This window comes from Coregonus lavaretus, assembly GCF_964263955.1.
Source record: "Coregonus lavaretus genome assembly, chromosome: 12".
In the NCBI taxonomy this organism is placed as follows: Eukaryota; Metazoa; Chordata; class Actinopteri; order Salmoniformes; family Salmonidae; genus Coregonus; species Coregonus lavaretus.
The window spans coordinates 19694174-19715575 of record NC_139999.1 but is presented as its reverse complement, the minus strand read 5'-3'; positions in this window follow the sequence as shown (position 1 = coordinate 19715575).

Below are 21402 nucleotides of genomic sequence, written 5' to 3'. Positions count from 1 at the left end.
TTGTGTATTAGCTGGCTAGCAGCTAGCCAGGAGGTGAAGAGAGATGTGGTGGTGTGATGATGATCACATTACATGTCAGTACTTTCATAAGAAATGGTGCCATCTTCACTCACAGTGAAAAAACAATCCTCAAATCCAACTAGAACAAAGCAGACAAAGAAGTTAACTTTGATTCCAGCTTTAGGCCCACTCATTTTCTTGTAAGCTACAGCATTGTTGTCTTTATCGAACACCAGAGGACAGTATGGTTTGGTTTTTGAAACTTCTTATTCAACTCTAGACCAAGAAGAAGCACACCAGTGCATGGTTGATCACTTATGTCATTATTATGCCCTGAGAAAGCAGACTTTGGTGCCAGGAGTCAACAGGGGCGATGGATCACTGGTTATTATTTTCCCTGAGTAATAATCCAAATATTCATTGTGCCGCTCTGCGTCCCACAGTATCAATCCATATGTGAGGAGTACATTAAATAAAGAGGAGGTTATACCTTGGAACCCATCCGCTAATGCTCTGAAGCATCATGCACACACATTTGTCTTCGCAACCGACAGCTTGTCCTAGCAGTGAATTACTCTCCAGAGTTCAACAATGCTTAAAGAACATCCATTCACTCATGGCCAGAGCTCTCTGTCTATTCAGGGCTTCTAAATGGCCCCATATCATTATCAATGATAGAGAACATTTTTCTCTCTCACTTTGGCAGGTGTTTTGTTTATGTGTGGGGCTAAACATGTTAGCTCAGCATTTTTGGTGATGGATTAAAGCCATTTAGGATGGCAGTGGCATTTATGATAATCAGCACACCATATTCTCACTTTTACTTGTGTGAAGAATTAAGAGCAGTCATGAAAATGTGTCATTATACCACTACACAAGTATGAAATTGATAGGAATGATTAAGTTGACAAATATAAAGACAATTTCCTCTGAATTTTTTTTATTTTGAATAGAGCCCTCCAACCTCTCTTGACTCCCATTACATAATGTGCACTGTCCGATTTCCACAACATTGTAATATCGCCATACTTCTCAGTCTATGCTAATTCTGGGTTGGCTGACCCTCCACCTCTCTCTCAGTATTCATACCACAACCAAAGCCAGCATATCAATTACCCAACAGATAATGTCAGTAGTAGAAATGGGACTGTAAAGCTTCTTACCATATTAAACCTGAACTGACATTACCCTCTCACAAGTAAGGTTATATACTGTATATACTGAATATTCCATTTAAATGAGCTGACCTTAGCCGCTGTGGTTCAAAATTGCAGCCTGGTGCTCAATGGAGGACTTCACTGGTCTATTAAAAGAGGCAGTGGGTCACAGAGAGAACAGACATTGTTCTCATATTAAACAGTGATCCACTCCTACATGCTGACTTTGTTAGACCATTTGTTATTCTAAAGACTAGGCCACCTCACAGGCAGACTGGGGAATTAGACTTGAATTCCTTTAGTGGTTCCCCCCCTCATTTAAAGTGTTATCCCTCTGAGCCTAGACCGATGGGAAATGTAAGTGGACATGGCAACCTGCTGGGCTTAGATTAGTCTATGTAACAGTACATTACAGTCAAATCAGTACAGCAATTCCAAACTTGAAGGGGTGAGAATCAACAGCCCAAAAGAGTACGGAAATATTGGGGAGAAAAATATTTAATATGAATGAGTCACCATAGTTGTAGTGCAGACAGCCATAACTTGTAGGTCCTGCCCCCAGAGCAGCCCCAGAGAAGTTAGAGATAAAGAGGTTTCTGATCTCTCTCTGGAACCAAATGTTAACTACATAAACATGAGGGGAGTATCTCTCCACAATGCATATCCATCCTGGGTTGTTGTGGAAGGAAATGCACTGGTAATTTTCCTCTTACCTCCCCAGCTGTGTCTGTTTCATTAGGGTGGGCCAGAAGTCAATTTCCAACTCATTAGAGTTAAGGCTTGGCTTAGGGAGGAGTCCTGGACTGGAGGTAAAAGGTGTAAAATATGCCCTTATCTACCCACCGCACACACCATTCATCTCCCCACGCATTTACAGCGCACCGAGGTCTAATTTACTGCCAAATCGGCCAATAACATTGGCACACTGTATTTCAAAAAAATATAGAGCAGACATAGATTGTTTCTGTGTAGTGTGCTTAGATCTAGAGACAGACCGTGTCACCTTCAAAGTACAGAGGGTGAAAGTTACAGTACCAGTCAAATGTTTGGACACACCTACTTATTCAAGGGTTTTTCTTTATTTTTACTATTTTTTTACATTGTAGAATAATAGTAAAGACATCAAAACTATGAAATAACACATATGGAATCATGTAGTAACCAAAAAAGTGTTAAACAAATCAAAATATATTATATATTTGAGATTCTTCAAATAGCCACCCTTCGCCTTGATGACAGCTTTGCACACTCTTGGCATTCTCTCAACCAGGTTCATGAGTAGTCACCTGGAATGCATTTCAATTAACAGATGTGCCTTCTTTAAAGTTAATTTGTAGAATTTCTTTCCTTCTTAATGCGTTTGAGCCAATCAGTTGTGTTGTGACAAAGTAGGGGGGTATACCGAAGATAGCCCTATTTGGTAAAAGACCAAGTCCATATTATGGCAAGAACAGCTCAAATAAGCAAAGAGAAACGACAGTCCATCATTACTTTAATACATGAAAGTCAGTCAATATGGAACATTTCAAGAACTTTGAAAGTTTCTTCAAGTGCAGTCGCAAAAACCATCAAGTGCTATGATGAAACTGGCTTTCATGAGGACCGCCACAGGAATCGAAGACCCAGAGTTACCTCTGCTGCAGAGGATAAGTTCATTAGAGTTACCAGCCTCAGAAATTGCAGCCCAAATAAATGCTTCACAGAGTTGAAGTCAAAGACACATCTCAACATCAACTGTTCAGAGAGGACTGTGTGAATCAGGCATTGATGGTTGAATTACTGCAAAGAAACCACTACTAAAGGACACCAATAAGAAGAAGAGACCTGCTTGCGCCAAGAAACACGAGTAATGGACATTAGACCGGTGGAAATGTGTCCTTTGGTCTGGAGTCCAAATTGGAGATTTTTGGTTCCAACCGCCGTGTCTTTGTGAGACACGGTGTGGGTGAACGGATGATCTCCGCATGTGTAGTTCCCACCGTAAAGCATGGAGGAGGAGGTGTTATGGTGTGGGGGTGCTTTGCTGGTGACACTGTCTGTGATTTATTTAGAATTCAAGGTACACTTAACCAGCATGGCTACCACAGCATTCTGCAGCGATACGCCATCCCTTCTGGTTTGGGCTTAGTGGGACTATCATATTATTTTTCAACAGGACAATGACCCAACACACCTCCAGGCTGTGTAAGGGCTATTTGACCAAGAAGGAGAGTGATGGAGTGCTGCATCAGATGACCTGGCCTCCACAATCTCCGACCTCAACCCAATTGAGATGGTTTGGGATGAGTCGGACAGCAGAGTGAAGGAAAAGCAGCCAACAAGTGCTCAGCATATGTGGAAACTCCTTCAAGACTGTTGGAAAAGCATTCCAGGTGAAGCTGGTTGAGAGAATGCCAAGAGTGTGCAAAGCTGTCATCAAGGCAAAGGGTGGCTATTTGAAGAATCTCAAATATAAAATATATTTTGATGTGTTTAACACTTTTTTTGGTTACTACATGATTCCATATGTGTTATTTCATAGTTTTGATGTCTTCACTATTATTATACAATGTAGAAAATAGTAAAAATAAAGAAAAGCCCTTGAATGAGTAGGTGTGTCCAAACTTCTGACTGGTACTGTTGTTCTGAACATTCCTCTTTATACTGTGCTATCTACTACATTAGAGACAGATACAGTAGAAGACTTAAAAGTGTAGAACACTACCCACCACTACATTAGATAAATAGTGATGAGTAGGATAAAGTTCATCACAGTGGCAACTCTTGGCTTAGATGAAAACACTAGAAATGTGTAGGCTGCAAAGTTGAGCATTTTAGATACAGTGCCTTCAGAAATTATTCACACCTCTTGACTTTTTCCACATTTTGCTGTGTTAAAGTTTGAATTTAAAATAGATTAAACTGAGATTTCGTATCACTGGCCTACACACAATACCCAATAATTTGGAATTATGTTTTTAGACATTTTTACAAATGAATTACAAATGAAAAGCTGAAATGTCCTGAGCCAATAAGTATTCAACCCCTTTGTTATGGCAAGCCTAAATAAGTTCAGGAGTAAAAATGTGCTTAACAAGTCACATACTAAGTTGCATGGACTCACTCTGTGTTCAATAATAGTGTTTAACATGATTTTTAAATGACTACCTCATCTCTTTACCCCACACGTACAATTATCTGTAAGGTCCCTGAGTCGAGCAGTGAATTTTAAACACATGTTCAACCACAAAGACCAGGGATGTTTTCCAATGCCTCGCAAAGAAGGGCACCTATTGGTAGATTGGTCCCAAAAAAAAGCAGACATTAAATATCCCTTTGAGCATAGTGAAGTTATTTGTTACACTTTGGATGGTGTAGCAATACACCCTGTCACTACAAAGATACAGGCGTCCTTCCTAACTCAATTGCCGGAGAAGAAGGAAACCGCTCAGGGATTTCACCATGAGGCCAATGGTGACTTTAAAACAGTTACAGAGTTGAATGGCTGTGATAGGAGAAAACTGAGGAGGGGTCAACCACATTGTTGTTACTCCACAATATTAACAAAAATGACAGAGTGAAAAGAACGAAGCCTGTACAGAATACAAATATTCCAAAACATGCATCCTGTTTGCAATAAGGCACTAAAGTAAAACTGCAAAAAATGTAAGGCAAAGAAATTAACTTTATGTCCTGAATACAAAGCATTATGTTTGGGGCAAATCCAACACAACACATCACTGAGTACCACTATACATATTTTCAAGCATGGTTATGCATAATTGAGTATGCTTGTCATCGGCAAGGACTAGCGAGGATAAAAAGAAACAGAATAGATCTAAGCACAGGCAAAATCTTAGAGGAAAACCTGGTTCAGTCTGCTTTCCGACACTGGGAGACAAATTCACCTTTCAGCAGGACAACAACCTAAAACACAAGGCCAAATATACACTGGAGTTGCTTACCAAGACGACATTGAATGTTCTTGAGTGGCCTAGTTACAGTTTTGACTTAAATCGGCTTGAAAAACTATGGCAATACTTGAAAATGGCTGTCTAGCAATGATCAACAACTAACTTGACAGAGCTTGTGCAAATATTGTACAATCCAGGTGTGCAAAGTGCTTAGAGACTTACCCAGAAAGACTCACAGCTGTAATCGCTGCCAAGGGTGATTCTAACATGTATTGACTCTGGGGTGTAAATACTAATGTAAATTCATTAATTCTGTATTTCATTTCCAACAATTTGCTAACATTTCTAAAAACATGTTTTCACTTTATCATTATGGGGTATTGTGTGTAGATGGGTGATAAAAAAATTAATATTTAATCAATTTTGAATTCAGGCTGTAACACAACAAAATGTGGAATAAGTCAAGGGGTATGAATACTTTCTGAAGGCACTGTAATTGACGGGCCAATATGACTTCCCTTACAGCACAACCATTATAGAAAATGTGAAAATATTACTGGAGCAACACATATGCAAAGGAAAATTACAATTACCTGTAAGGTATGAGCAAGCAAATGTCACTACAAAAATAGTGAATATTTAATTAAGTCCATTAAATTGAGTAAATCGAAACTAAGATGCTCCAGCCACTCAGCCCTGGGTGTAGACTGCCAGATGGTTGTGTTTACTGGAACAACACACATCGGGTTGCAGAGTGATGGATATCAGTAATTACTTCTGCTGATCCCATTTAACCCTGCACACACACACACACACACACACATTTAATTGCCTGGAACGCAAAAACACAGATCTAGTTAATCTGGTGTAAAGGGCTCTCCAGAAGAGAGGGGTGTAGAGTGCAATGGGAGCGAGGTGGCGCTTCATCTGCGCAGACACGACATAACGGGTGGACTCCATGGCTTCCTCTGTAGGAGCCAAGATTAATACGCCTCTGATCCCTATCTTACATACAGCATAATCTAAGGGTGTGTCTGTAGGGGGGTAGGGCACTGCTGAAAAACAGCAGTGAAGGATTATCTCTCTCTCTCTCTCTCTCTCTCTCTCTCTCTCTCTCTCTCTCTCTCTCTCTCTCTCTCTCTCTCTCTCTCTCTCTCTCTTTCTCTCTCTCTCTCTCTCTCTCTCTCTTTCTCTCTCTCTCTCTCTCTCTCTCTCTCTCTCTCTCTCTCTCTCTCTCTCTCTCTCTCTCTCTCTCTCTCTCTTTCTCTCTCTCTATCTCTCTCTCTCTCTCTCTCTCTCTCTCTCTCTCTCTCTCTCTCTCTCTCTCTCTCTCTCTCTCTCTCCATCAACCATCAACCATCAAACCTCTCTGCATTTTCACTTTTTCTCCCTCTCTATTCCTTCTTCTCTGTGTCTATCTCAAAATGATTGTTACGGTGGTACGATAATAACTTTCTATAACACCCCCAGCGCTCTCTTATTCTCTCTTTTTCCCTAAGGCTAAGTTGCTCTGGTATCAAATCAATTATGAATCAATCAACATGCTCAACGCTTTTGTAAATGTACACAGAGCAGTCAACATTCATTACATCAATAGCCCATAGCACCATAACATATCACAGTCTTGACATGCTGATTTGTGGAATGTATTTGTGTTATATCTGATCTTATTTGTGCTGAATGATGACACCTCTATCTTTTTCATTATCAAATCTAACAGCACAGGAAATTATTTGACGCATTAAAAAAAATAGGTATATTGATTGTAATCATGCCAGCTTTTCCTCTTCAATGTTGTATCAAAGATAATGACATTACTTTAATTTCCAAGGTTATTATGGATCCAATTGCTTCAGTGCTGCTGTTGAAATCTATCATTTAGTGGTAGGTTTTTTGTAACACATTTATCCATCTGTTCCTTGTTTTGAATGTCCCATTTTAGATGATGTGTCGCGACAACATGTACAGTACATAATAATTACAAACTGTAAGGAAATACATTATATTTATGGTTAATTTTTACAATGTGGTTGGTGTGACTACACATTGAGGTGTGCGTGATTGCACAATGAAATGTAATTTTTAGAAGTATTGGATTTGCAAGTGTGATTTTGTTACACCCCCCCCCCCCCACAGCCTCCACACACACGCGCGCGCACGCACACACATGTAGAATTATCACATTTTGAGTTTATTTTATTCCTGACATTGTGCAAGCTACAAGCAGTTCCTCTCTTACCTCTATTATACTGTACCCTAAAGTCAGGCTCAAACTTTCACCTTCACACCAACTGCTAAAAGCGATAAAACATTTTTATAGTTGGGATAACAGTTAGAAGACCCAAGCCTCAGGTGGGCCCTCTGTACTTATACAAGAAGCATCTTTAAAATGCCAAATTTCAAGCATCTTTGCCAAAATGCTAATTCTGTTTCCAGAAACTGTGAAAAAAACTAAAAACTAAATCAAATATCAGAGGAGCTTAAGCAGCTTGTTTGTAGCAGCGTTCCACAGAGATAGTGGTTTGTTTGAAAGCTGCTGACAGTCAGTCTGGGGGAAGAGAGAGGGAGAGAGAAGGGGAGAGGGAGAGGCGTTTTTTAATCACTAATAACCCTGCCGTGCCACAGACAGGATGAGAGGGAATTTCATTTATCCTTTGCTCCTCTGATTAGCTCTATCTGCTGTCTATTTTTATTACGCATTTCTTCTTTTATTTATTTATTTTTCTACCCATTTATTTTATCTCCCACTTCCAGTGAGGTTTCTCAGCAGAGGCAGCATGCCTGTGTAATATGGGTACAGCTTCCATCCCTACTATTTTCCATATCTGAGAGTGCTGTAAACCTGTACACCAAGTTTTCCCCAAGATCTCTTAGAAAGGTAACATGATCAATAATTAAAGGATGGATTTATAGGTCCTTCATGCTGTTAATTGAAGAGATATATTTAAGAATTTTAATCTTGTTACTGCTGCAATACTTAATTAGGAATATTCTGCAATTAGAAAAGCTAATAACCCACTCTGATTAGTGATATCTGCAAATGGATAAATAAACTTTCATCTCATGTGCATATCAAACATGGAAAAGGATCATTTGAGGCACATCAAATGTGCTTTTTGAAATGGTACAAATTATGTGTGCTGATTTATCATGCATTACTGGGAACTGAGACAATTTGACATTTTCCAAATCTTTCTGCTTCCCGAAGCTTAATCTGAAAGGTTTTAAATAATGCATATTTAATTACATTTTTCATTATCTTAATCATAAAGGTCTGTACAAATGTGATCAGAGATCAATATGTCTGCATGACTTGCAGTAGCATGGAGTTATTTTGGCACATTCACGCCTTTTAATTTTCATACACAGCTTTTGTCATTAAGCAATAAGCAAAGCAATGTATGATGATTGCTGAAGTTTCCATTTCATTACGTAATTATTTGCTAACTGTTAACAAAGTCACTGAAGTGGCCAAACTGTTTGTAACTGAAACTTCCGATAGAGAGTAGGCCTAGTGAAGTGGAACTTGAACAGTGATGAAGTATGGTAGTAAGCCAGTTGTCACTAGTCCATTATCCTACTCCACTTTCCTCATTTAAGGGTAAAAGTGACATTTCATGAGTGATAGTAGTTGTTCCTCTTTTGAACACTGTGATTTATTACAGATAAGGGGAGTGAGCATGTGGTACCTAGACTATATGAGGGATCGATACTGTGGAGGCAGAGTTTGCATTAAAAAATAGAAATCTCCAGGACATCAAAAGAATGGAGAAGCAATATTCTGTTCGACCAAAAACTCTCTCCTCATTCCCTTTGACTCTCTGAATGCTTGTTACCAAACCAACCCATCCCCCCACCTCACACCCTCTCAGTGATCGACCCCCAGCCCTTGACAGGGAGGGAGAAATAAGATACATTGTGTTTCTCAAGGTCACAGTCACAGTCCCAGGCTCCTTTGATGATACCATACACTTCACACTGTCCAGTGTGAGTGCACAGATACAAGGGAGAGTTCCAGCAATGTTACAGACTTACAATAAACAACATATCAAATGGTGGAGAAATTCGAAAGTATCGATAGCTTGGTCTGCAGGGACATTGTACTGTAGCTGCCAGCAACAGCAAGGTGCTTTATTTTTTAATTCAAGAAAGTTTGTAGATCAAACTCTGGCATAGAGAATGCATGTCCCAGAGCCCTAACTAAATTAATTATAAAACAGCTAAGAGTGAAAAGCATCAGTTTGTTCTAAGACCGTGTTTAAAATAAGGAAAGGTGCAGGATGGTTGGCATTAATATTTGATTTCAGTGAGTAGAGAGGTGAAGAGGTACAGCACAATAGTGACTGACTCATACCTCTTTTTTTCCTCCCTCCATCGCAGACTAACCAAATTAGTCCCAACTGATGTAATTATTACCACCTCCCCCATTCTCATCAGTCCTATTAATACTGCTGATTAAAGGAACATAATAATAGGGTTCCTGCACGATGTGAGAAATCTAACATCTTCATTGTATTGTGGCTAGGTGGCAAAAACACTGAGGGGTTTGGCGAACAATGTATTTCAGTCCTCTCAGTGAACAGGATAACTCTTCTGTTGTGTGCTTATGGAATACTTATTAACCTTGGATGCTTCAGTAAAGTATACTTTCTAATACATACTGCACTGTTTAGATGCTGTTGAGATTCCATTGGATAAAGCCTGTTACTGGGAGATAATGATGATCTATCTATAAATCAGCTGGCTGGACTCATATTAGGATATCTTATCTCCTGAAAATACTTTCCTTAATTAAAACATTCTGTGCATCAGTTGGAATGATTTCAGAAGAGTGAACACATACGTCAGAAGAAGGATTAGGAGGATCTAACATTGGAAAGGTAAAGGTGCTTAACTGCAGAATTACAGCTGGAATTAGATTTTAATCGTGCAGTTAATGTTGGGGAAATGTGGGGCCCGGAGATGGCTGACAGTGCAAATTACCTAAACGGTTCATGAAGGATAAGGCACCAGCTGGGCAGGTAAGTTGAAAAGATTGTTTCCTATCAGATCTTACACAAGCATCTCTGTAGACAATAGATTTTAAGAGTTGAGTGTGACTTTGATGGAAACTTTTTATCTCTATTCTTCATTCACTCCAAGTACAGTAGGCCTAATTGGACGGTTTTGGTATTCAACAAGCCTGATCCAATTGTGTATGAGCATTGTCAAAACCTGTGGGTTCAGCAAACATACTATATGATATTAAATGAAATTCAGAGCCTGTACTGCATCCTTTCCATCTTCAAATCACAAATATCATTAGTCTCTTTCACCGAACGCAAACTCCAACAAACAAGTCATAAAAAATCCAAAATCTGCTGTTATGGACATTTTCACTGCTTCATTATAGTCTAAAGGGTAATATAAGTGACACCCACACACTTTTTAACCCACTCAGTAAGAACACAAGAGCTTACTGTTTGCCCATTAATGAGATACTGGTGATCTCTGTAACACAGCCCCCATTCCCCTGGTAGCATTGCTGCTAGTCAGAGCTGAGTTCTGTGTTATTAATGATGGGAGAGGGTAATGCAAGAGAGCACCTAGCAAGTTTAGCTAGAGGTTAGCATGACTGGATGGGAATATTGGAACCGTATCAAGAGCTTATTATGTGAGATCTATGTAAAAATGGTGGAGTGAAAAAACAGAGAGCTGGAATTGCACACACTCCCTCGCAGAATGTACCAGGACTTCATGACCTGTATTATACATTTAGGAATTAATGTATTACGACGGGAAATTATCCAAATGTTCATTTTTATGTTGCTTTTAAAAGAATATGTTAGAACTTCTCAATCAAGCACAGGCCTAGTTATTTTTTCATACTCTGAATATTCTGAACACTCCGCTGTGTTCAAAGTCAATTCTCACACAGAGAACACTCTTCTAATCCATAAAAGGCCAGTGAATGCGCTGTCATTCTTTGGGAGAGAGGTTTCATAGAATCAGTCATTGCTGAGATACCAACGTTACTGAGAGCAACAAGTCAAATGACAAGCTTAACTATCTGAGGAAAACTTGTTTCTTTTCAACTCAGTGAGCCAGACAGTAAGAGGTTCAACTCTCTTCATATCCTTTCATTATTACAGTGAAAGGGATAACATCTTTAATTCCATTTTTAAAAGGTTTATATATGTCTATAATAAAGTACTCCCTCATGGGTTTAATTATTGTTGTAGATAAGGGATGCTATGGTAAGAGAGCAGGGACAAAGAGAGAGAGAGAGAGAAAGTCATTTTTAAAAGACCAAGCACAATTACTGTGGCCTTTGTGAGATTGTGTAATTTTAAACGCTTATCACTTGTGACATCACTTCCTGGAATTTTCATTCATTTGCTGTATCTTTGTGGTCAATTTCTCTCCGCTGACAATGAAGCTAGAGCAATTAAGATTATTAAGGCGGAAGTGGAACCTTCTGTTATTTTCCCTATGATAACTATGACTTTTATCTGTGCCGTGCTGACTTCTAGTTGTGAGACTAGTGTTGAGAACAAATTGTTCTTTAAAACCAGTTACGGTCATTAACTTTGATCAGAATCTACCATGTAGGTGTTATCTGTATCATGCTGTTGCACAGAGCCCTCTTTTTCCTGTTGTAGCCTTTCTCCCTGTTATACAGTATATTAAAAATGTTCAACCTTTGACATAATCATTATTTTAGCTCTCACCCCACACATATTCACCTTAGAGCCACTACCTTCCTGCAGTTCTACTGGGAATCTCCGGCTGACTCTCAAACCAAACACTTTGAGCACTCAATCACTCAATATGCACGTTCACAAGTCAATCGAGTCAATCTCAAACGTTAGTTGTCGGAAGCCACTTTATCAAGTGGGCATCCTATGCCGACTCAGCGCCATTGGCAGAAACTTCTTCTCATGTTACCTAGCAACAACATAGCAACTGAAATGGTTAACCAAACCCACGCTAAAACTCAGTTCAAATGTAAGTTGCTTAGCATAGTTTTATGACTATAGTTTTACTCAAAATGTTCTCAAAATATGCATTACCACAACAAGACCTTTCTATGATCTACTGACTGCAAACTATTTAGCTTGCTACCTTGGTAGCTAGCTAGCTACGTTCACGTTAGCTCTGGCTTCAAATCAAATCAAATCAAATCAAATTGTATTGGCCACATGTGCAGAATACAACAGGTGCAGACATTACAGTGAAATGCTTACTTACAGCCCTTAACCAACAGTGCATTTATTTTTAACCCCAAAACATTTTATTTTATTTTATTTTTTTAACAACAACAAAAAAAGTGTTGAGAAAAAAAGAGCAGAAGTACAATAAAATAACAGTAGGGAGGCTATATATACAGGGGGGTACCGGTGCAGAGTCAATGTGCGGGGGGCACCGGCTAGTTGAGGTAGTTGAAGTAATATGTACATGTGGGCAGAGTTAAAGTGACTATGCATAAATAATTAACAGAGTAGCAGCAGCGTAAAAGGATGGGGTGGGGGGGCAGTGCAAATAGTCCGGGTAGCCATGATTAGCTGTTCAGGAGTCTTATGGCTTGGGTGTAGAAGCTGTTGAGAAGTCTTTTGGACCTAGACTTGGCACTCCGGTACCGCTTGCCGTGCGGTAGCAGAGAGAACAGTCTATGACTAGGGTGGCTGGAGTCTTTGACAATTTTGAGGGCTTTCCTCTGACACCGCCTGATATAGAGGTCCTGGATGGCAGGAAGCTTGGCCCCAGTGATGTACTGGGCCGTACGCACTACCCTCTGTAGTGCCTTGCGGTCGGAGGCCAAGCAGTTGCCATACCAGGCGGTGATGCAACCAGTCAGGATGCTCTCGATGGTGCAGCTGTATAATTTTTTGAGGATCTGAGGACCCATGCCAAATCTTTTCAGTCTCCTGAGGCGGGAATAGGCTTTGTCGTGCCTTTTCACGACTGTCTTGGCTGTTCAACGTTACTAACGTTAACGTAGCTAGCTAGCTAGCTAGGTGGCTTAACGTTAGCTAGCTAGCTACATAATGTTAGCTGGGTAACATTAGTCGTAGCAGTCATCTAGCAATGTCTTATATAGCTAGCTAGCTAACTAAATAATAAACAACATTTGTTCTCAACATCGCAGAGTGACGAGCAAACTCTCACCCTGATAAGGTTGATGATGGAGAATGCAGACAGTTTCACCGGCTGCAGAAATGCGTTTACTCTGGGATTTCCGTAAGTTGTGCCTAGTAGCTAGCTAGCTAGCTAGTAATAATGCTAATGGGTTCGCCACTGTTGTTCGTTCATTGTACAGTCGTGGTCAAATGTTTTGAGAATGACACAAATACTAATTTTCACAAAGTCTGCTGCCTCAGTTTTGATGATGGCGATTTGTATATGCTCCAGAATGTCATGAAGAGTGATCAGGTGAATTGCAATTAATTGCAAAGTCCCTCTTCGCCATGAAAATGAACTTAATCCCCAAAAAACATTTCCACTGCATTTCAGCCCTGCCACAAAATGACCAGTTGCCATCATGTCAGTGATTCTATCGTTAACACAGGTGAGTGTTGACGAGGACAAGGCTGGAGATCACTCTGTCATGCTGATTGAGTTAGAATAACAGACTGGAAGCTTTAAAAGGAGGGTGGCGCTTGAAATCATTGTTCTTCCTCTGTTAACCATGGTTACCTGCAAGGAAACACGTGCCATCATCATTGCTTTGCACAAAAAGGGCTTCACAGGCAAGGATATCGCTGCTAGTAAGATTGCATCTAAATCAACCATTTATCGGATCATCAAGACCTTCAAGGAGAGGTTCAATTGTTGTGAAGAAGGCGTCAGGGCGCCCAAGAAAGTCCAGCAAGCGCCAGGACCGTCTCCTAAAGTTGATTCAGCTGCGGGATCGGGGCACCACCAGTGCAGAGCTTGCTCAGGAATGGCAGCAGGCAGGTGTGAGTGCATCTGCACGCACAATGAGGCGAAGCCTTTTGGAGGATGGCCTGGTGTCAAGAAGGGCAGCGAGGAAGCCACTTATCTCCTGGAAAAACATCAGGGACAGACTGATATTCTACAAAAGGTACAGGGATTGGACTGCTGAGGACTGGGGAAAAGTCGAAATGTTGGGTCCATGGCCAGGAAACTCCCCAGACCTTAATCCCATTGAGTACTTGTGGTCGATCCTCAATAGGCGGGTGGACAAAAATAAAATAAAAAATTCTGACAAACTCCAAGCATTGATTATGCAAGAATGGGCTGCCATCAGTCAGGATATGGCCCAGAAGTTAATTGACAGCATGCCAGGGCGGATTGCAGAGGTCTTGAAAGAGAAGGGTCAACACTGCAAATATTGACTCTTTGCATAAACTTAATGTAATTGTCAATAAAAGCCTTTGACACTTATGGAATGCTTGTAATTATACTTCAGTATACCATAGTAACATCTGACAAAAATATCTCATAACATTGAAGCAGCTAACTTTGTGAAGACCAATACTTGTGTAATTCTCAAAACTTTTGACCACGACTTTGTGTTTTCAATATCTTAAAATGTCCTTCTAGGGACCTAAAAAAATGTTTGTGGCTGGTGTCTGGCAAGAAGGTGAGCATGAAATGGGATAATTTAAAGAGGAAGTACAAGGTAACATTAGTTAGCTGTCAGTGTCAGGTTGATTGATCCACCACTATTCCATTCAAACATTTATTTATCCCAGAGGTTCAATTACTTTGCCCACAAAAGAGTCAGAAACCACAACACGATAGCACCTACCCCCAAACTTAAGTCATTTTTTCCCGCTTTGTTTTTCAATAGTAACATCACAAAGAATAAATAAGCAGGTCTAGTAAAGGACAGTGACGAGATAAATGATAACAGGATTGTGTATATGCTTCATTGCTTACAGGTACTGATAACGCAAGGAACAGGTTCAGGGACAGATGCCGGCGAGGTCACAGCAGCGACGTGGCAATCTTCCAGGCAGTAGACAGGAAGAGACGACGTCATCTGCTGTGGCTTCAGATGCAGAGCAGGCCAGCCAGGAGACCAGCCAGGAGACCAGCCAGGAGACCAGCCAGGAGACCAGCCAGGAGACCAGTGAGGGGACCAGCCAGGGAAGAGCAGGGCCAAGAAAGAGGCAGAGGAGCAATGTGCTATTAGATTATTTTAAGGAGGAGGCAGGGAGGGAGGAGAAGAGATATAAGGAGAGATGGTAGAGAGGCAGGAGAACAAGGACAGAACAACTGATGGGCAAATGGAGAGATTTTTAAAGATTTTTGAGAGATTGGTGAGAAAGGATTAATGAAATTAATTGTGATTAAATTAATATAAAATAGTGAAGTAAAATATAGCCTACTAAACAGCCTACTACACCTCTGGTCTCATGTCAAAGATTTTCAAAAGAACAACAGCTTGACGGAGAAACCTATGGCAAAGATTCCTGTGATCCAGGTCAGGGATGCTCCTGCGTGATGCTCGGATCAAGGAAAACGCTACCTCCGGTGTGACTATATCGATCAAACAAATGGATTTAGTAAAAAAAAATGAAACTATAAAAACTACAACAAAGGCTATAAAAAGTTAGCTAGCTACTGTATGTAAATGTCAATTGGAATAATCTGAGATGGCTTGTTCGTTCGCGCTATGTGAGTAGAGTAGAGTTAGGTGATTTGTTGCTCTTGAGAACAGAAGTTGTTACGCGGGACGGCTTGCGGGAAGCTCGTAAATGGATTTAGAATTTTGGAGTTTGGGACGTCAAGTTTACATCGTCTAAATGCTCATCTTGGCCAAAACACCTGCAGACTCGAGTGATCACTATCGAACACATTAGCAAGTGGCCACTCGATAAAGGGCTTAGGGGCCAAGCAATGTTTTTGTCACTGAGCAAATTTCAGGTCTGCTGAGTGCAAACCTGAACATTGTGAAAATTCTGTGTAACTTCCGGCGAACGTTTACTGTGAACACTGAGGCTGTACCCGCTTTAAGTTAGTTTTAACAGTGGTCAGGTAGGCTACTGTGGCTATTTGATCATAATGTAGGACTACCAGAGTGGCCTACCATAAAAGACAATGGAGAAAATGCATCCCATAACATTTTAACATGGAAATATCTGTTCTATCATTCAGCCTACAGTAGCAACCAATGTGTGGTGTTCAATGTAGGCCTACATTCCATGAAACTTTTGAAAAAAAACATGCAAGGCTTGACATTAACCTGTTTATCCACTAGGAGGTGACTGGAAATGTTGTTGTGTTGTTTGATGCAAGAAATCACTTTACAAAATAAAATGCATCATTCCCATACCATTATTACAGACAATCAGACTAATTACGCTACCCTCTGCCTATTGGCTACAGCTTATTCAAGCATGTCTCAAAATACAACACTGCCCCTTTAAGACAAAAAAAAAAGCTCTTTACCTGAATGCTTTTCAAAGATGTCTAGAAATGCACACCTTCTGTGCTCATGTAAGCAATCACTCCCCCATTGCTGACTACTATTATCTTTAACTGGGCTAATAACTCACTAACTAGCAAAGGATATGGACAAATGTGCACACATTGCTACATGTAGCTCCCACTCATGCTCATGCTGTAAAAACAGTCCAGTTCAAAGTTTATGGCACAGATCCATATATGGCAATGATCTATTTGCATAGAGGCCTACTGCAGCTCTGAATGCTTATGGTGCACCTGTCTGTGTAGAGTACGAGCCTGAGTCTTGCATGTCAATGCAATATAATCCTACTCTGATGCTTTCTACCTACAACAAAATCTATTGCGTAGTTTGTTTTGTTTCGGTATGTTGCATTGAAAGTGGCTAATATTTTGTTGATTCGATCACAATTAAATCAGTAAAAGGAAACGTTGATAGTGTTAACTAACCGGGAAAACTCTAGAAATTTGAGTGAAGTTCAATCTCGTGCTTCTATGTGCAGGCTGATATTTCTTCTGCGTGACGCACGCAGCTTTGAGGGAACATTGGGGCCAAGTGTTTGTTTTAAGATTCAGCCTATGTCCTCATGGAGAGCTCACCTACAGTCCACACTGGACCCCACCATCAAGCATAACATGACTCCCCACTCAAATTCACTAGTTGACAATTCTATCCATGGCTAATGCCATGCCTCATAATGCCTCCTGTAGCTCAGTTGGTAGAGCATGGTGATTGCAGCCCCAGCGTTGTGGGTTCGACTCCCACGGGGGGCCAGTATGAAAAACTCTGAATAAGAGCGTCTGCTAAATGACTAAAATGTAAAGCGTTTCAGTGATCGAGTTATATACAGTGAGGGAAAAAAGTATTTGATCCCCTGCTGATTTTGTATGTTTGCCTTCTGACAAATAAATTATCAGTCTATAATTTTAATGGTAGGTTTATTTGAACAGTGAGAGACAGAATAACAAAAAAAAGATCCAGAAAAACGCATGTCAAACATTTTATAAATTGATTTGCATTTTAATGAGGGAAATAAGTATTTGACCCCTCTGCAAAACATGACTTAGTACTTGGTGGCAAAACCCTTGTTGGCAATCACAGAGGTCAGACGTTTCTTGTAGTTGACCACCAGGTTTGCACACATCTCAGGAGGGATTTTGTCCCACTCCTCTTTGCAGATCTTCTCCAAGTCATTAAGGTTTCGAGGCTGACGTTTGGCAACTCAAACCTTCAGCTCCCTCCACATATTTTCTATGGGATTAAGGTCTGGAGACTGGCTAGGCCACTCCAGGACCTTAATGTGCTTCTTCTTGAGCCACTCCTTTGTTGCCTTGACCATGTGTTTTGGGTCATTGTCATGCTGGAATACCCATCCACGACCCATTTTCAATGCCCTGGCTGAGGGAAGGAGGTTCTCACCCAAGATTTGACGGTACATGGCCCCGTCCATCATCCCTTTGATGCGGTGAAGTTGTCCTGTCCCCTTAGCAGAAAAACACCCCCAAAGCATAATGTTTCCACCTCCATGTTTGACGGTGGGGATGGTGTTCTTGGGGTCATAGGCAGCATTCCTCCTCCTCCAAACACGGCGAGTTGAGTTGATGCCAAAGAGCTCCATTTTGGTCTCATCTGACCACAACACTTTCACCCAGTTCTCCTCTGAATCATTCAGATGTTCATTGGCAAACTTCAGACGGGTCTGAATATGTGCTTTCTTGAGCAGGGGGACCTTGCGGGCGCTGCAGGATTTCAGTCCTTCACGGCGTAGTATGTTACCAACTGTTTTCTTGGTGACTATGGTCCCAGCTGCCTTGAGATCATTTACAAGATCCTCCCGTGTAATTCTGGGCTGATTCCTCACCGTTCTCATGATCATTGCAACTCCACGAGGTGAGATCTTGCATGGAGCCCCAGGCCGAGGGAGATTGACAGTTCTTTTGTGTTTCTTCCATTTGCAAATAATCGCACCAACTGTTGTCACCTTCTCACCAAGCTGCTTGGCGATGGTCTTGTAGCCCATTCCAGCCTTGTGTAGGTCTACAATATTGTCCCTGACATCCTTGGAGAGCTCTTTGGTCTTGGCCGTGGTGGAGAGTTTGGAATCTGATTGATCGATTGCTTCTGTGGACAGGTGTCTTTTATACAGGTAACAAGCTGAGATTAGGAGCACTCCCTTTAAGAGTGTGCTCCTAATCTCAGCTTGTTACCTGTATAAAAGACACCTGGGAGCCAGAAATCTTTCTGATTGAGAGGGGGTCAAATACTTATTTCCCTCATTAAAATGCAAATCAATTTATAACATTTTTGACATGCGTTTTTCTGGATTATTTTGTCGTTATTCTGTCTCTCACTGTTCAAATAAACCTACCATTAAAATTATAGACTGATCATTTCTTTGTCAGTGGGCAAACGTACAAAATCAGCAGGGGATCAAATACTTTTTTCCCTCACTGTATATGTTTTTTCTATAAGAATTTGTCTGTTTCATGCCGGGAGAAAGTGTAAGAGAATACAATTAATAATTTATTCAACTTAAATAGCGCTTTTCAAAGAATCTCAAAGCGCTTCAAAGCACACAAAAAAAGACAAGTAATTTAGAAAAACACATCACAACATCATGAGATAGACAATCATTAGAAAGTTCCTGGCTTTAGTGGTCATCTGAGGGAGGTGGTCAGGTGGGGAGAGAAAGTCTGTAGGCAGACAGGAAGCGCGGTCTCATCAAGGTGTCTCGCTGTCTCTGGCTTTTTCGTAGTAGAACAGATGAAGTGTGAGCTAAGCCACTGCAGTCCATGACTCCGTAGTAGGTAGCTAGCTAGTTACTCCTTCACTACCACCAAAATGAAGCACCCACTTGGATGATGCTACAGCAGTCACGTGGCTCAAGAAAGCACACCACATTTCAATAATAATTAAAGAAGAGCCTTGTAACTTTGTCCTCCCTACGATCCTCATCACTGCACACCTCAGCTGGCTTGCTTTCGGCTTCTCTCCATCCTCAACCTCCGGACACTGGTTGGCATTCGAATCAAAACAGCTAGCCAGCTAATGTTACCTAGTTAGCCAAACAAACAAATTACTTGCCTGCTTCAGTCTTAACGCTGTGGTATCCTTTGCTAATTCTGATTATATTAATTAGCTATATTAATTGTTCATTCTTAAAACAAAACGATTGTAGGTAAAATATGACATAAACATGAATAAATTACAGAAATATTTACAAAATGTACAGGAGCTCTCTGCTTAGACTGCTGCTAGTGCGCAATTGTCTAGTCCCTCATGGGTTTAAGAGATCAAGCCTTTTATCAAGCTGTGATGTGTTTCTGATCTATTCTCACTTGACTCAAGGTAACCTCTATCACTCGCGTCAATGCAGACCCTTAGATAAGATGCAGTTGTTGCTTGATCTGAAGTATGTAGAAAAAAACTCAGCCATTGCTTTCCTGAAAATACATCGCTGTTACACCAGCAAACAGGTTCAACAACAGGAGCTATTATTTCCCTGTGGAATAGGCAGACACAATTCTGCTTCCCCCAAGAATAAAACTTTGACGAACTTTTGGGTAAGATAGCTATAAATAGTATCGAACATTTTGTGCTTAGCAGCAGACATTCATATGCATAAGTATGGAAACACCTGGATTCCACTTTTTTCATGCTTGGTAATGCTGTGTAAATGTGGATTGCTTCAGAAGTTTTGAGGTGACCATGGCTCCACCAGGCATTGATTAGGTGTCATAGCTAACAGCACCGATGGGAGCTTTATTACTTCACTTAATAAACAATGCTTTATTCATTACATTTTAATAAGATTACCTTTATCTCGATGATATCAATCAATCTTTGCGCTCTACACTGACTTAGTGTGATCAGTCATTACACTGTGTATAGATTTGTCTCTCTCCGAAACATGGCCATGCATGCTACATTTGCCAGTGGTCTGACAGAAGCTTCCATTTGGTCCACAGATTTTCAGATTCTGCCTGGATTTCTGGTCCACCATAAGCCAATTGTTTTAATGTGTTTGTTTAGGATACCATACACAGTACATTGTATATTAAGTAATGTGTATGAGATGAGACGGTCTCCATGGACTGTCCCTTGTGAAATATTCAAACAAGGATTGTGATGTCAGAATACATATGTTTGATTTGTCTTGAATCCTAAAGATATAGAGCTTATATGTTTTGAGTTAGACCCCAAGGCTCTGAATCATATATCCTTTGGTGTGTTTCTCTTGATGTAAGAGGTTAGAAATCCCTATCCAGGCATTCCTAACCACCTCAGAGCCCATGTCGTAGGCCATTTCCGACTCTGGGCTAGAGTATGTGTACAGTGGGGGAAAAAAGTATTTAGTCAGCCACCAATTGTGCAAGTTCTCCCACTTAAAAAGATGAGAGGCCTGTAATTTTCATCATAGGTACACGTCAACTATGACAGACAAATTGAGAAAAAAATATTCAGAAAATCACATTGTAGGATTGTTAATGAATTTATTTGCAAATGATGGTGGAAAATAAGTATTTGGTCACCTACAAACAAGCAAGATTTCTGGCTCTCACAGACCTGTAACTTCTTCTTTAAGAGGCTCCTCTGTCCTCCACTCGTTACCTGTATTAATGGCACCTGTTTGAACTTGTTATCAGTATAAAAGACACCTGTCCACAACCTCAAACAGTCACACTCCAAACTCCACTATGGCCAAGACCAAAGAGCTGTCAAAGGACACCAGAAACAAAATTGTAGACCTGCACCAGGCTGGGAAGACTGAATCTGCAATAGGTAAGCAGCTTGGTTTGAAGAAATCAACTGTGGGAGCAATTATTAGGAAATGGAAGACATACAAGACCACTGATAATCTCCCTCGATCTGGGGCTCCACGCAAGATCTCACCCCGTGGGGTCAAAATGATCACAAGAACGGTGAGCAAAAATCC